The 17,410-nt window shown below is 43.2% G+C and overlaps 1 long non-coding RNA gene across 1 annotated transcript; it reads left to right on the top strand.

Moving 5' to 3' along the window:
* Positions 1-513: 513 nt before the first annotated feature.
* Positions 514-1,201, top strand: LOC120935418. The gene is made up of 3 exons (XR_005748470.1): positions 514-611; positions 835-940; positions 1,108-1,201. It is a non-coding gene; the product is annotated as an uncharacterized LOC120935418 (long non-coding RNA).
* Positions 1,202-17,410: the final 16,209 nt, after the last annotated feature.

Below are 17,410 nucleotides of genomic sequence, written 5' to 3'. Positions count from 1 at the left end.
CCAGCATGCAATTCCCCAGTGTATTTAAACCCAGCTGTACAGATCAGCTGTGTACTCAGCACAGGCTGTGACCCTGGGGCATACACGGACGCTACATGCACACAGTAAGTACCTGCTGACCGCCCTTAATCTCCCTAATCCATTTTCATATCCCCTGGATGTCTATTGAAAACGGTGCTCTGTTTATTATATGTCCACAGAGGTGTTTGCAAGACGATCTCTGTTACATGGGAGATGCTGTTCCTTTATTGATGGATGGCCTTATGTTTGCCTCTGTGAGCTGTCTTTTGCCCCAGCTTTAGGTCCCCTAGTGGATTTTTAAGGTATTTATGTCTGGCATTTGCTATATGTAATGGTTCAAAGACATTGTCTAATATTTAGATACGTCTCCGCCTGACGTGGACTTCCAATATATTTATTTTATTTATTACCTTTTCTCCCCCTTTCTTCTCTCATTTTCTTCCTTTTTTCTTTGCATCCATGTGTTGCCTTTCCACTCTGAATAGGGATTCGTTTACCTGCATCTCTATCCCCGACACGTCTTCTTTTGCCTGGGGACTGTAATGTGTATTTGCTCATGTCATTATTGACATATTTGGCCTGGACCTGCGGTATGTTTCCAATCAACATGGTTTACTTGTTGCCCTATTATATATTATAGGATGTAAGACTTTGCAATTTATTTTATTTTCTTTACTTCTCTTTTTTCTCCATGGACATATATACGCATGTAGACATATATATATATAGGCGTATATTATAATGCTTAAGGTTATACATATATTGTTAGCGTAAATATGCGCTTATTGCTTTTTTCCTCCCCCTCTTTATCAGATCATCGATCTCTAAACATATTTTTTGTACTATCTACTACCATCGGTATATATTTCATCTATCATTGGAATCTTCCTGGATGATTATATCCACCGCTGTGTATCAGGTGATGTAGCAACATGTTGTAACCCATATGTATTGCAAAAAATTGTGTGTTTTTTCGCTGGTTTTAATCAATTGATAAAGATATATGTTTTAGGAATTTTTTCTTTTATGTAAATATCATCATTATCATTTTTTATGCTGTACTAATATGATGTGTATTATTCACAGATTGTGAAAATCATGGCTACATAGTAGCAATAATCCTGTTCATGTCGTCCTGAAGAAGCCCCACGGTGAAACGCGTAGGCGACTTCAATAGGATTCTTTCACTATTCTCTTGTTCTGAATGGTTGTATTGTGATTGTTATCAGTTGCATTCCATTATACCATTGTTAGTGTATATTTTGTAAATTTATGTAATAAAATATATATATTTTTTTATACTTCCACGAGCCTCAAAGTCCGATTTTGCCCACTCTTCTTGAAGGGGTACTGTTCTATATTCCCTTTTAACAATATTAAGTGAACATAATATCCAATATATTTTTTTCAATGTGTGTGAAAGTGTCCTAAGTAATGATTAGGTATAACATTTACATGTATTTATAACCTTTCTCAAAGATCACAGTAATCTTTCCCACTATGATGCTTGTTTAGAGATGACACAATCATGTAAATCTGGTATCTCTTTTTTTTGGCTGTGTTCACAGATGTTTGATACAGAACATACCCTCACATTGTGTCTTTCTACAAAGTTACAATGTTACAGTTTATTCACTGAGAGAGGAGAATGAGGAAATTACATAACCATAAGTACTGACTAGGTCTTAAAGTTTGCTGTTTAAGTACCGGGCTCGGTATGCGAGATATGGTGGTCATATATACTGGGAGGTGGAGACTGGGCGGGGCCGGGATTGACTAATGACATGTATGTGGATGGTGCAGTGGTATGGTTCGTTTTTGCCAGATTTTGTAATGCATTGATGCTTATTTTTCTACCTGAGAGTAATGTTGATGTATGCAAGTTTATACTTGTGCTTTAATAAACTTTTTTTCTGGATGAAAAAAAAAAAAGTTTGCTGTTTAAGGAGACTTAAAAAAAAAAAAAAAAACAGTACTGTTGCTTCATACTGTAGAGTATAGCAACACTTTAACAAGTTTATCATTAAAAACCTTCAGCAAATTGTTAACCATTGATCCCTTCTCTCTACCAAATAAATGGAACTGAGTCATAGGGGTTGATTTACTAATGGCAAGAGAAGTTGCACTTTGCAAAATAATTTTCTCCAGAGCTTAGTGAATGAGGTGAAGCTCTGTCGACTTCCATCATCCAATCATATGCAAGCAAAAATACAATTTTTTACTTTTCTTTGCATATGATTCTTTGCAAAGTGAAACTGCATCACATTTACTAACCTCTGAGGCAAATCCCTATGCATAGGGCAACTTCTCAACCAGTTTTTGAAGTTCTCCCTCATCTCAAGTTAAACATTTGATTGCACCCTGTTCTATTTGTTCATTGTTAAGAGGTGTTACATGCCTTCCTCATGTTTCCACCCACTTAGATTATTATTTTTATTTTTTTCACTCTTCTACGTCCTTACATCTTTTCTATTCTTGTAAATGTATCCTTGTAAACGTTACATCAGTACTGCAACTTTTACCTGTATTGGCACTTTATTAGAACTTTTGATCACTCTGCAATATTTGATGTCTCTTCCCCTCTCACCTGCCCACATGTTTCACTTGTCTTTTAGCAAAACAATAATTGCACTCAAGTGCTCACATATATTTTCTCCCTTTTAAAAAAATCTGAATTATGTGCTAGCGTTTCACAAGCAGTTTCCTGCATTTACTATTTTTTTTCTCTATTACTTTTTCTTCCCTTGCTTACCTGTCTTTCTTGCTTTCTTTCCTACTGGCTCCTACTTATAATTCAGATCATTACTTTTAGCTGTCATTCGTTTGAATGCAAATATGGTCTGGAAGTAAAATTCATTACGCACAACATCCAAAGTATAAATTTCCCTTCAAGACCATTAAAGCCTTTCACTTTTATAATTCCTTCTGAGTAGACATAATCTGTCTGTATAAAACATTTTCTTAATCTTTCTGTCCAAAATATATTGGGAAATTGTACATGCAGGTCCACCAATTATGATTTACTGTGAAAAAAGCCTTGTGGTACAATATCCAATCAAACATCAAATTCACTGATCTCACTGGGTGATTCCTGGTACTACAAACCACTTTCATAAAGAAATTATACTGACCACAAATTACCCTCCGAATATTGACCAACTTTTTCTGGATGATCCCCAATTCCTAATAATAATAATAATTAGGGTTGTCCCGATACCGATACTAGTATCGGTATCGGGACCGATTCCGAGTATTTGCGGGAGTACTCGTACTCCCGCAAATACCCCCGATACCAGAATAGAATACTCCCCCCCCCGCCGCCGCCGCCGCCGCCAATGCCGTTACGCCGCCGCCACCGCCAATGTCGTTACGCCGCATCCCCGCTACCGCCGACTGACTGTGTAATATGCGCGCCGTTCCATTACAGCTTTGAATAGCTGTAATGATTGGCGCCGCGTATAGACACTCCCCCTCGCTCGGGTGAACAGTCCAATCCCGAGCGAGGGGGAGTGTCTATACGCAGCGCCAATCATTACAGCTATTCAAAGCTGTAATGGAACGGCGCGCGTATTACACTGACTGTCGGCGGTAGCGGGGATGCAGGACAGGTAAGCGTGACATGGCTGGCTACATGGGGGGAGACATGGCTGGCTACATGGGGGGAGACATGGCTGGCTACATGGGGGGAGACATGGCTGGCTACATGGGGGGAGACATGGCTGGCTACATGGGGGGAGATATGGCTACATGGGGGGAGACATGGCTGGCTACATGGGGGGAGACATGGCTGGCTACATGGGGGGAGACATGGCTGGCTACATGGGGGGAGACATGGCTGGCTACATGGGGGAGACATGGCTGGCTACATGGGGGGAGACATGGCTGGCTACATGGGGGGAGACATGGCTGGCTACATGGGGGAGAAATGCTACATGGGGGAGACATGGTTACATGGGGGAGAGACATGGCTACATGGGGGAGACATGCTGCATGGGGGGGAGACATGGCTACATGGGGGAGACATGCTGCATGGGGGAGAGACATGGCTACATGAGGGAGACATGCTGCATGGGGGAGAGACATGGCTACATGGGGGAGACATGCTGCATGGGGGGGAGACATGGCTACATGGGGGAGACATGCTGCATGGGGGAGAGACATGGCTACATGGGGGAGACATGCTGCATGGGGGAGAGACATGGCTACATGGGGGAGACATGCTGCATGGGGGAGAGACATGGCTACATGGGGGAGACATGCTGCATGGGAGAGAGACATGGCTACATGGGGGAGACATGCTGCATGGGGGAGAGACATGGCTACATGGGGGAGACATGCTGCATGGGGGAGAGACATGGCTACATGGGGGAGACATGCTGCATGGGGGAGAGACATGGCTACATGGGGGAGACATGCTGCATGGGTGAGAGACATGGCTACATGGGGGAGACATGCTGCATGGGGGAGAGACATGGCTACATGGGGGAGACATGCTGCATGGGGGGGGAGACATGGCTACATGGGGGAGACATGCTGCATGGGGGGGGAGACATGGCTACATGGGGGAGACATGCTGCATGGGGGGGAGACATGGCTACATGGGGGAGACATGGCTGCATGGGGGGAGACATGGCTACATGGGGGAGACATGGCTGCATGGGGGGAGACATGGCTACATGGGGGAGACATGCTGCATGGGGGGTAGACATGGCTACATGGGGGAGACATGCTGCATGGGGGAGAGACATGGCTACATGGGGGGAGACATGGCTACATGGGGGGAGACATGCTACATGGGGGAGACATTCTGCATGGGGGGGGAGACATGCTGCATGGGGGGGAGACATGCTGCATGGGGGGGAGACATGGCTGCATGGGGGGGAGACATGGCTGCATGGGGGGGAGACATGCTGCATGGGGGGAGACATGCTGCATGGGGGGGAGACATGCTGCATGGGGGGGAGACATGCTACATGGGGGAGACATGGCTACATGGGGGGAGGCATGCTGCATGGGGGGGAGACATGGCTACATGGGGGGGAGACATGGCTACATGGGGGGGAGACATGGCTACATGGGGGAGACATGGCTGCATGGGGGGAGACATGGCTGCATGGGGGGGGAGACATGGCTGCATGGGGGGGAGACATGGCTGCATGGGGGGAGACATGGCTACATGGGGGGAGACATGGCTGCATGGGGGGGAGACATGGCTGCATGGGGGGGAGACATGGCTGCATGGGGGGGAGACATGGCCCATGGGGGGGAGACATGCTGCATGGGGGGGAGACATGCTGCCTGGATATGGGGGGACATGCCTGGATATTGGGGGGGCATGGCTGCATATGGGGGGGAAATGGCTGGATATGGGGGGGACATGGCTGGATATGGGGGGGGACATGGCTGCATTTGTGGGGAGACATGGCTGTATTTGTGGGCGACATGGCTGCATTTGGGGACACATTTAAAAAAAAAGTATCGGTATTCGGTATCGGTACTTGTACTCAGTCCTAAAAAAGTGGTATCGGGACAACCCTAATAATAATAATAATAATTCAAGGTATCCAACCACTAATCTTGTGTATTAAACTGGTCCAATAGTGTATCCAAAGTCAAAACTTAAAAACAATGAATATTTTATTGGAAGAATATAGTTTGATTAATCTCTGGCATTACCTAAATCCAATAAATGTGACTGCACTTATTATTCTCACCTTTATTACATTTTTGTAAAATAAAATTGTATTTTACAGTGCAGTAATCCCTGCTTTCGTTATCAAAATCTTGAATCTATCCACCTATTTGTTAGATCATACACTCCTCGCTCAAAGATAGAATTTCATAACATACAGTTACAAAATACAGCTTTTAGAATATAAAGCTATGCACTTAACTTCTAAAAAATAACACTAACGCAGTATTCCCCACCAATCTTCCTCTGGGTAGCCCACAAGGCAACCTTGTAAGCAGATATTATCAGTCTAAAAGCCATTTAAAAGAAAGAAAAGCTAAATTTAAACATCTTCTCTGTCAGTGATCTGACCTCAAAACATCTTGGAAATTGAATCCATCTATCTCCCTGAAGCAACAAGTATAATCCCATGAAGTCGAACTAAAAATACTTTTAAATTATATGTTTGATAGCATTTTTTTTTTTTGAAAAGCATATATTTATACCTGTTCTAATAACCACCTCACTTCACCACACCTGCAAAATTATAACATACATTTTCTCATTATGAAAGGTATGCAAAAAGGTATGCAGCACTATAAATTTGTATCCAAAGTTATTACATAGTAATAACCCAGTGTTAATCTTGTTGCTTTTGTGTCTTCTCATATATACTGTATACATTCCTCCACCATTTCTCCACCAATAAAATCAAAACCGCTCACCAGATGTACTAATTCCACAGTGTACAGAGGTCTTGTCTCAATTAATCAAACTCTTAATGAGTGTACTGCCCTCCACTCTCTCCAGGGAAGCCCAGACTGTCAGTCTTCCCTGCAAATATCCTCAATCCTCTTCAGATCGGAGTGTATTTGCATGTGTCATAACCCAAGCAGTTTCCCTTACAGATTGTGAAAGTCTGCTCACTCAGGTGTATGAAAAAAAAAAAAAAACTCCTGGGATTGCAGTCATACACCCATTGTATGTTATCAATAAATCTGATGCCCATGCTGTCTCTCTCTATAATAGGGGGGGGGGCATTGTATCCATTCAGTACACGCATATATAAAAAAAACAATAATGGGTAAAACAAATGGGGAATTGATACTCTGCAATAATATGGACATATTACAAATATACATATGCTTATATTCATGTCCCAAAATGATAATAGAAATAAAACACTTTGCCATCAAACCAGTTGTATGAATACCTCTGTATATCAAGGTGCTATTAACCACCAGAAAACAATATCGCCATCATTCTAATATATTTAAAACCAAGAGAACAAAACTGCATTATGGCGGAAGTTGGGGCACTATTATGAGCACAACCCACGTTTATAAAGAACAACCCCAGTGAAACGAGAGCCATATTATCCTATGCAAACTGGGAATAATTTGCCTTGTCACCTAGAGAATAATATGCCTAAAAGACCTCTCCATAGAATAAATCAAATAATTTCTTTACAACACATATATCCCTTAGGAGTAATGATCATTTTAACTATTACATTTTGTAAATTAAATTAGCGCAATGGAGTACTTTTTTCCTCTTTATATTTTTCAGGTCCACCAGAGCATCTGTAAAAGTACTCAATGGATATATGAGCAGTGAGTTTCTTGCAGATCCTAAGAGATTCTACACACATGCAGAGGCAGATTATCACATTCTGGGTGGGAAGTAGCTTGGATTGATGGCCAATGTGAATGTATTCCTATCTGTAATCATGTAGTGTGGTTTTTAAATGTATATTATCAAGGGATGTGTATACAGCTCATCATATATGGTATACAGATCTATCAGTCTATAATCATCAGAACAAGAAATGGTAGAGACCAATGCCTTTGCACATACTATCTGTAGGAAATAATTATACAGTCATCCAACTAACATCATTAAATCATTATACCGCATCACTGATTGCTCATATAAAATCATCTGAGAGAAAACGTCATGATAATTTAGTATAAAGTAATTTATGCAATTCCCACCCCAAATCTACACAACCCCAAAAATATACAATTTAATAAAAAAACTAGTATAATAAAGATCAACTATATAATTCTATGATGAGCACCACTCATTGTGATCAAATTCTACAATATGTCCAAAGAACCTTCATTTAAAATGTATGATGTGCATATCTTGGGCCAGATCCACGAGGCACGACGTTTCTCTCCGTCTGGCGTAGTGTATCTCAGATACACTACGCCGCCGTAACTTACTTTTTTTTGTATCCTCAAAGATTTCCCGCCGTAAGTTACAGTGGCGTAGTGTAACTTAGGCGGCGTAAGGGCGCGCAATTCAAATGTATGTGATGGGGGCGTGTTTTATGTTAATACGTCGTGACCCGATGTAAATTACGTTTTTTTTAACGGCGCATGCGCCGTCCGTGGGGGTATCCCAGTGCGCATGCTCAAAATTAAACCGGAACAAGCCAATGCTTATGACGGTGACGTCATTCTACGCAAAGCCCTGATACGTGATTACCTCTTTCTCCACAACCTCGGAAACAGACGGCCGGGTAGGAGGGGGAAAACTTAGCTATCCTAGCTGGGACTAGGTACCATCGCATGAGCACCTTATAGTTGGCCTCTAAAGCTACCACATTTTGAGTAGAGGATTTAGTGTTGGCCCATATATCCATCCAGTCCTCCGGTTCCAATGTTACTTGTAAATCTTTGGACCACTGTGCAGCATACAGAGGAAGTGCAGATGGTGGAGCAGTAAGGTGACTGTAATACGTGATATAATACCTGGAGCATGCGGGTCTGAAGTACAAATGTTTTCATAGAAGGACATACTATCAAGAGATGGTTGGGCACCTATCGTCGTCCGAATGAAGTGGGCTATTTGTAGATAGTGGAAGTGTTCAACAGAGGGTAGCTTAACTTGGGCCTGGAGTTCTGGGAAAGTCTTGAGGGACGTTTTTCCTACCATATCACAGATTCGGTATATCCCTGCTTGGGACCATAGCCGAAAAGATTCCGGTTCAGTAAAGGCCGGATAAAAAAATGGGTGGCCAAAAAATGAGAGTAAGGGGGTATGGGAGGAGACCAATCGGAAAGGGATACATAAGGTGTCCCAAATTTTAAGTGAATGGCGTGTAACCGGGTTCGTAATAGAGGTGCGGGCCAGTGGGGGTAACCATAATAGGTTATAGACCAACAAGGGTGAAATATCAATGGCCTCCAAGCTGACCCATATAGGGATTTCAGCAGACGCATGAAGCAAAGTGATCTGGGCCAGCTGGGAGGCCTGATAGTAGCGGAGGAAATTGGGAATCCCAAGACCTCCATTGAGTCTATTACGGAGAAGAATAGACCTGGATACCCTGGGTTTAGTGGACCCCCACACATATTTAAACACTCGGGACTGGATAACCCGGTGAAAGTAGGATGGGACTGCTATTGGTAGGACTCTATACAGGTACAATAACTTGGGTAGTAGAGACATCTTAACAGCAGCCACCCGTCCAAGCCAAGAGACACATAATGGCTTCCAAGAATCTAACAGGGACGATAAGAGCGACAGCATAGAGAGATAATTTGATCGGAAAAGAGAAGCCGGGTCACCTGTGAGCTTTATGCCTAGGTATGGCAGGGAAGCGGTAGACCAGGCAAAAGGGGAAATATTCCGGGAGATGAGTTACTTCCTCAGCAGGAAGAGACACATTGAGAGCCCGTGATTTGGATTGATTGACTTCCAGACCTGAAATACTAGCGAATTTATCAAGGATTTGCATTAATTTTGGAAGGGTGAAACGGGGGGAGGTCACAAATAAGAGTGCATCGTCCGCAAATAGGAATATCTTGTGGGTTGTGGAGGCAATTTCCAATCCCCTGACCTCAGGTATTTTCGTTTTCTTTGCGGTCAAATGTGCCTAACCTTAACTCTATTAGTCCAATATTATTCTACATAAAGAGAAAAGATTCGACATAGAGAGAAAAGATTTGACATTATAGAGACATGAAGATTCGACGAAGTAGCTAAAAACATACGATCGCAGCGAGCAGACATTTATGGTGAAATGCTCTGCCCATAGGCTATAGAAGAATTCTAATGTTGGTTGACTAGTAATAATAAATAAATATAATTATTATTAGTCATACAACATTAGACTTCTACTATAGCTTGTGGGCGGAACATTAGACGGGAAATGTACGATTGCAGCAACGTACAGTTTCGTTGCTCCTTCGAATCTTCTTTTATTTATTTTTTAAAAGATTTTGTCGAATCTTCTTAGAACATTCGACAGACACCATGGGCCAGATTCACAAAGGGGATACGCCGTCGTATCTCTGTTTCTATCTATGCGACTGATTCATAGAATCAGTTACGCATAGATATCCCTAAGATCCGACAGGTGTAATTGTTTTACACTGTCGGATCTTAGGATGCAGTACCGCGGCCGCCGCTGGGGGGGAGTTCGCGTCGTAAACCAGCGTCGGGTATGCAAATTAGGAGTTACGGCGGATCCACAACGGATTTTCGCGTTCGCTACGTCGCCGCTAGTCTAGTTACCCGTCACAAAGTTAGTCGTCGTTTTAGGTGTCCAAACTTTAGTCAGCAAAGGTATTGCTGTCTAAAGTATGGCCGTCGTCCCCGCGTCAAAATTTAAAAATGAACGTCGTTTGCGTAACACGTCCGGGAATATGGAAGTAGCATCGCCGTTTGAAAAAATGACGTCACGGCGCGCAAAGCACGACAGGATTTGCGAAACGGAGCATGTGCAGTAGGTCCGCCGCGGGAGCGCGCCTAATTTAAATGGCACACACCCATTTGAATTGGCCCGCCTTGCACCGGAGGCCGCCGGCGTAGTTTTCATTGCAAGTGCTCTGTGAATCAGGCACTTGCGATGAAAACTTGCGGCGGTGTAACGTATCTACGATACGTTACGCCGCTGCAGTTCTATGTGAATCTGGCCCCATGAGCCTTCAATGACAGATTCGACCTTAAAGTGGATGTAAACCCAAAAAATTGTTTTTTTGTTTTTGATGTCACAATGTAAAGTATAAGATTCCCTATCATCTGTGCCCAGTCTTGTCACACAGAGTTAATTCAGCACTGAGCAATCCTCTTTTAATGTTCAGTGAAAATTAACAGAATTCCAGATAAAAACTTGCCAAATTATAAAGTCTGTTTCTCTGTTCTTGCTTTGTGTTACAGGTTATTTACATATCTAGAGCTTGGACATGTTTATCATATGTTATGTTATGTTTATCATAATATGAGGTGATCCAAAGTTCATTGTATATTACCAGGATATGTAAATAACCTGTAACACAAAGCAAGAACAGAGAAACGGACTTTATAATTTGGCAAGTTTTTATCTGGAATTCTGTTAATTTTCACTGAACATTAAAAAATGATTGCTCAGCGCTGGATTAACTCTGTGTGGCAAGTCTGGGCACAGATGATAGGGAATCTTATACTCTACATTGTGACATCAAAAACAAAAAAATAAATTTTGGGGTTTACATCCACTTTAATTCATTTGGATTTTCAGACGACTGCATTTTTTTACGAAAAACAAAGTAAATAAAAACGAATTTCGGGAGCAACTAAACATTTATTTTTCCGATGAAAATGAAATTCTGAAACGAAATACTGTATGTGTGCACATGTCTATAATTTACTTAACCACTTCAGCTCCAGAAGGTTTTACCCCCTTACTGACCAGGCCATTTTTTGCGATAGGGCACTGCATTGATTTAACTGACAATTGCACGGCCGTGCGACACTGTACCCAAATAAAAATGATGTCCTTTTTTTCCCACAAATAGAGCTTTCTTTTGGTGGTATGTGATCACCTCTGTGGTTTTTATTTTTTTTGCGCTATAAACAAAAAAAGACAGACAATTTTGAAAAAAATATATATGTTTTTACTTTCTGCTATAAAACAGTCCCAATATTTTTTTTTAAAATATCAAATTTCTTCATCAATTTAGGCCAATATGTATTTTGCTACATATTTTTGGTAAAAAATCCCAATAAGTGTATATTGATTGGTTTGCGCAAAATTTATAACGTCTATAAACTATGGGATAGATTTATGGACTTTTTATTTTTTTATTTATTTTTTACTAGTAATGGCGGTGAGCACCGATTTTTAGTGGGACTGCGAAATTGCGACGGAAAAAAATCGGACACCAAGTGACACTTTTTGGGGACCAGTGACACCAATACAGTGATCAGTGCTTAAAAAAATGCACTGTCACTGTACAAATGACACTGGCAGGGAAGGGGTTAACACCAGGGGCGATCAAGGTAAGTGTGCTCCTAGGGAGTGGATACACCGGAGGAAAATAGAGATACATGTTTCAGCTTAGCTGAAACACAAGATCTCTCTTTTACCACCTGACAGAACAGCGGTCTGCCTTTTTTACATAAGCAGACTGCCATTCTGCCTTTCCTCCAAGGATCGCATGCACAAAATTTACCTACAGGTATGTGATTTTGCCACAGAATATATGCAGTTGGCAGTCTGGAAGTAGTTAAAGGTGCTTAAATATCACCACATCATCAAATTACAACATAGGTAATTCCTTATTGTAGTTTCTGTAACTTGTAAAGTCAGTCACTTAATACTTTAAACACTTCATGCCCTTTAGGCCCCGTACACACGACCGAACATGTCTGCTGAAACTGGTCCGCGGACATGTTCGGTCGTGTGTACGGCCGATCGGACAGGATTCCAGCGTACATTTGCCCGCCAGACCGTTTTCGAGCGGACAAATGTTTCTAAACTTGCTTAGAAACATGCCCGCTGGAATCCTGTCCGTCGGACATGTTCGGTCATCTGTACAGACTACTTACCGTACATGTCTGAGCGCCGCCATCCCTCGCATGCGTCGAATGACTTTGACGCATGCGTGGAAGCATTGACCTTTCAGCGTCGCGCACGTCGCCGCGTCATCGTCGCGGCGACGGCGGGAACACGTCACCACGCTGTCTGTCCGCGCGGATTGTCTCTCATTTCTGTATGATGGTGTGTACAGCCATCATACAGAAATCTCCGGGCGGGCATGTCCGCTGAAAACGGTACGGCGGACCGTTTTCAGCAGACGTGTTTGACCGTGTGTACAAGGCCTAAGCACCCCAATCCCTCCGTGCTTACACACAAATGAGACAGCATTTGTAAACCGTGATCACATCAAACACGTGAGGTATCACCGCAAATAATTCTAGCACCATACCTCCTGTTTAACTCTAAACTAGTAACCTGTAAAGGCTTTTAAGGCTGGCCCATGGGGATTTTTAGGTACCATAGGTTGTTGAAATGTTAGGTATCTATTTACTCAGCATAACATCATCGTTTTTATTTTGCATAAAACTGGGTATTATTTGGTGTGCATTAAAAATCATGAAAGTGTATTTTTCCTGAAAATTTGCATTTTTAAATTGGCTGTGCAAATATCATTTGTATACATACGTATTTTAATTCGTTTCTATTTGAAATCCATGAACAATAAGTTGATATCCTTAGTAACCTTGATGACAAACACAGTCATCTCATCATCAACAGCACCTTTCTCCCACCGTTCCAAACTCCTTTAGCAACTTCTAATCAATTGTGTTCAGTCAGTAACAAGACCATAGCTTCTTATTTTCTTATGGGGATTATTATTATTATTTTTTCATTAGAATTTATTGAAGATTTTTTATTACAAAGATTTAGTGAGAGTGACAGGAAGAAATCTATGTCACCAGAATTTATTTTTTCAGGGTACTGTTTACAGAAGTTCAAACAGTAGCATTGTTAACAGGAGTTCAAATAGTAACAATAACAATAGCAAGAACTTTCCTGGTAGACTGTAACAAAGCACTCTTATGCTGCGTACATACGATCAGTCCATCCGATGAGAACGGACCGATGGATTTTCGTGAAATGGTTTAAGTAGCAATATGTGAAACACAGGGTGAATCTTCATACTGGCTGGAAGTTTTAGGCGAAAGGCAACTGGGTTGATCTGGGCCAAGATCTGAAAAGGTCCCACAAACCTTTGTCCCAACTTTGCAGATAGAGCATGAAACTTCAGATTTTTTGTAGATAACCAAACTTGATCACCCACATGAAAGGTAGGAAGTGCTCTGTGATGTCTATCTGCAGCCTTCTTGTAACTTTCCCGAGCTTCCCTCAAAGTCTCGATCAATTTTTCCTGGATCTCCTGTAAAGCAGTTAATCTGTTGGTAACAGCAGGAATTGGAGTTGAGATAGGGAGATCAGGGATAAAAGCTGGATGATGCCCGGTATTTAGGAAAAAAGGGGTTTGAGAGGTGGAGCTATGTTTAGAATTGTTATAAGCAAACTCCGCTGTAGGAAGATAGTCCACCCAGTCATCCTGAAGATAACTAACAAAACATCGGAGGTACTGCTTTAACGTTTGATTGGTACTCTCGGTCTGACCATTAGACTGAGGATGAAAAGCAGAAGATAGAGAGTGCGCATGCGCGGGACTTCCGGGAAGACGCTCTGAACGGGAGCTCCGAGACGCCCCAGCACACCGAGGCTCACAGCGCATCTTTAGCTGGGAGAATAGCCCCGAGAACGGCCTGATAGGGAAGCGGAGGTAGCGGAGCACATTCCTGGATGTCAGGTAGCGGAGACAGGAGGAGTATTAGCAGGCAGCTGGACTTTGGCCTAGCGGCTCCCTTAAACCCCAAGATGGCGGCCGCAGCTACTCCTCGTGGAGACATAGCAGACCCTGACTCCATTGCGGACCTTCCATCCTCGATCCAGCACCCCATGCCCCAGCTGGCAACTCCTGTGAGTACTGTACCTCCTCACATAATTTCACCAGCTTCCACAGAGTCGCTCCTCAGCCGCACTATGGCAGATATGTTGAGCACACCTATGCTGCAAACCCCCATGAGCCATGCTGGCTACCAGATGCCTTCTCCCGTCATTCAGCCCTCTCAAACTGACATGGCACAACTTCTTACTTGTTTTTCTGATATGCTGGCAGCAGGGCTAACGCAGACTGCAACTCAGATCACTTCCTCCATTAAGGCTGACCTGCAAAACATAGGAGCCCGCATGGACGCCATTGAACAGGCGGTTGATGCTACAGCAGCCCGTACCAACCAAAATACTAACTGCAGGACCAACTTGAAATAGCCTTGGCCAAAATTGACGATTTGGAAAATCGCAGCAGGAGATATAATTTTCGCATTAGGGGGATCCCTGAGGGGGTTATTGACATCCCTGACACTGTGAAATCATTCATTAAAACTGTTATTCCTGATATCCCTGACCATAAGCTCGAACTGGACAGGGCCCACAGGGCTCTTCAACCCCCTCGTCAAGATGGTCTCCCGAGGGATGTGGTGGTTAAGCCCCACTATTATAGTGTGAAAGAAGAGGTTATGAGGAGGTCCCTTAATCTTGATGACCTCAACATCCAGGGGAACAAGATACAGATCTTTGCGGACATCTCTCCAACTACAATACAGAAGAGGAGGTCCTTTAAGCCCCTCCTGGGAGTCCTCTTGCAGAAGTCCATCAAATATAGGTGGTCCTTCCCATTTAGTCTCCAGTTTGATTACAAAGAAAGATCCTATGGCTTTTCGAATTTCAGAGACGGTGAACAGCTTCTACTGCGTCTTGGATTCATAAATCAAGAATTGCCCCCTCAGGAGTCTTCTCTCCGTCCTGGCTCGTCTAAAAGGCCCTCCGCTGGCAGTCCAATCACCCCGCTGTGGAACAAGCAGCAACCAAAGAGGCCCCAAGATTCTCGTCCTCCAAGATGACTGTGCATCTTAGATTCGTCTCCTTGGGACTGCTGTACCATACCTCGGGTGTCCTGTTTCCCGTCGGTGTAGTGTTGCCCACTATACCCACCGAATTTGTGCCTCTCACTTGGCTATTTTTTTAATTTTTTTTTATTTTTTTTTGTTGTTTGTTTTTCCAAATCTCAAGCATGGCCTTTTTGCCGGTTTTGGCCTCTGTTGTTAACCCTGCCCTCCCCTCGGGGACGGCAGGATTCTGTCCAGTTAAGTGGCCACCAATTATGATGTTAGCCATGTTTTTTCTGCTCCGACCTTATTTAGTGAAATTTAACTTAAATTTTGTTTTTGTTATTTTGTCTGGGCCCATGTGCCCGGAAGTCTCCCACCTATTGCTTATTCGTTTTAATGTGGGCCTTTGGGCTGGGGCGGTCAAGCATGTCACTCCCTCTGCGGTACCAAGACAGAGCTTGCTCTTCTTGAGTCTGCAGGTACACGACCCCCATGGGGGTCGTCACCTTACTGGACCCACCTCTGAGTTGGGTCTCAGTTAAGACTGGGCTGACCAGTCCGTTTTTTTTTTGTTTTCCTAGTCAATTCTGCCTAGGTCTTCTTTTTCTCTTTTTTCTCTTTCCCTTTCTTTTTCTTCCTCCCTTCTTATTCTCACTTCTCTCTTCTCTCTTTCCTCTTTTCCTTATTCTCATGTCTGAATACTCTTCATCATGTTTCTCCTTTTGTGCTTTTTTGATTCTGCAGGAGTTCACACGGAAGGCCTTCACATCATCCAGACTGCGACAGCGACTTCCCCTTGATTCTTTTCTATACGCTCCCGGCTTCTCGTGGCTTAAGGTAGGCCTTTCTCCTGTATGCTCGCTCGCGTCCTCTTTGGTCCATGGCTGATACACCGCCTAGACGAATTGCGCTTAGGGTAGCCTCACACAATACACAAGGCCTAAACTCCCCGTCCAAAAGGCGTAAGGCTTTTCAGAGTTATCACTTAAGGGGTCTGGATGTTGTCCTACTCCAAGAGACCCATTTCCCCAACACATACAACCCCCCTTTTCTTCACCGCGGTTATCCGACTTTTTTTTTGGCGAATGCTGAGTCCAAGAAGAGAGGGGTAGCCGTACTTATTTCAAAAAAGACCCACTTTGTATATACATTAACTATCACAGATAAGGAGGGACGTTACATTATTGTTCAGGGATCGATAGAGGGCAGGGTTCACACTTTAGTCTCTTATTATGCCCCCAATAGTGGACAGTCCCACTTCTTCTCCAAATTGTTTTCTACTCTTGCACCTCACTTTGAGGGTAGGGTGATCTTGGGCGGGGACTCCAATATTACCTTTGACAATATTTTAGATAAATCTTCAGCAGGGATCCCCCACTTCAAAAGGCCCCCAAAACAAAGTCTTCACATTGCACGTCTTGTACATTCTCTAGGTCTCATTGACACATGGAGGGAACTTAATCCTAAGGTGAAGGACTACACGCACTACTCGGCACCCCACAAAACCTATGCCAGAATAGATCATATCTTCCTACCTGTTTCTGACATTCACGATGCCTTTCAAGCTTCCATTTTCGAAGTCCCTTGGTCTGACCATTCCTTAGTACTCGTTAAACTCTCTGACACTATTTCCCCCCCTGGGTATTGTCCATGGCGCCTTAATGCTTCACTTCTATCCAATCCAGTACATTGTACTATGTTGGAGAGGGAGATTCGGGAATATTTTGAGAACAATGACAATAATGGTATTTCCCCCAGTTCCCTTTGGGGAGCCCATAAGGCGGTGCTGAGGGGAAAGATCATTCAGCTTGCGTCGAAACTGAAGCGGGAACGAGGAGTGGATATAGAGAAGCTTGAGAGGGATTTTAAATATTTAAGTAAATCTCATAAGCGGGACCCCTCTCGGTCTTCTCTTGCCAAACTTGATTCTGCCAGACTAGCACTCAATTTGGCTCTCACTTCTTCGGCGGATAA

The sequence above is a fragment of the Rana temporaria genome, chromosome 4 (genome assembly GCF_905171775.1).
Source record: "Rana temporaria chromosome 4, aRanTem1.1, whole genome shotgun sequence".
NCBI classification, from domain to species: Eukaryota; Metazoa; Chordata; class Amphibia; order Anura; family Ranidae; genus Rana; species Rana temporaria.
The sequence above is the reverse complement of the archived record's forward strand: the minus strand, read 5'-3'. Positions and strand labels throughout refer to the sequence as shown.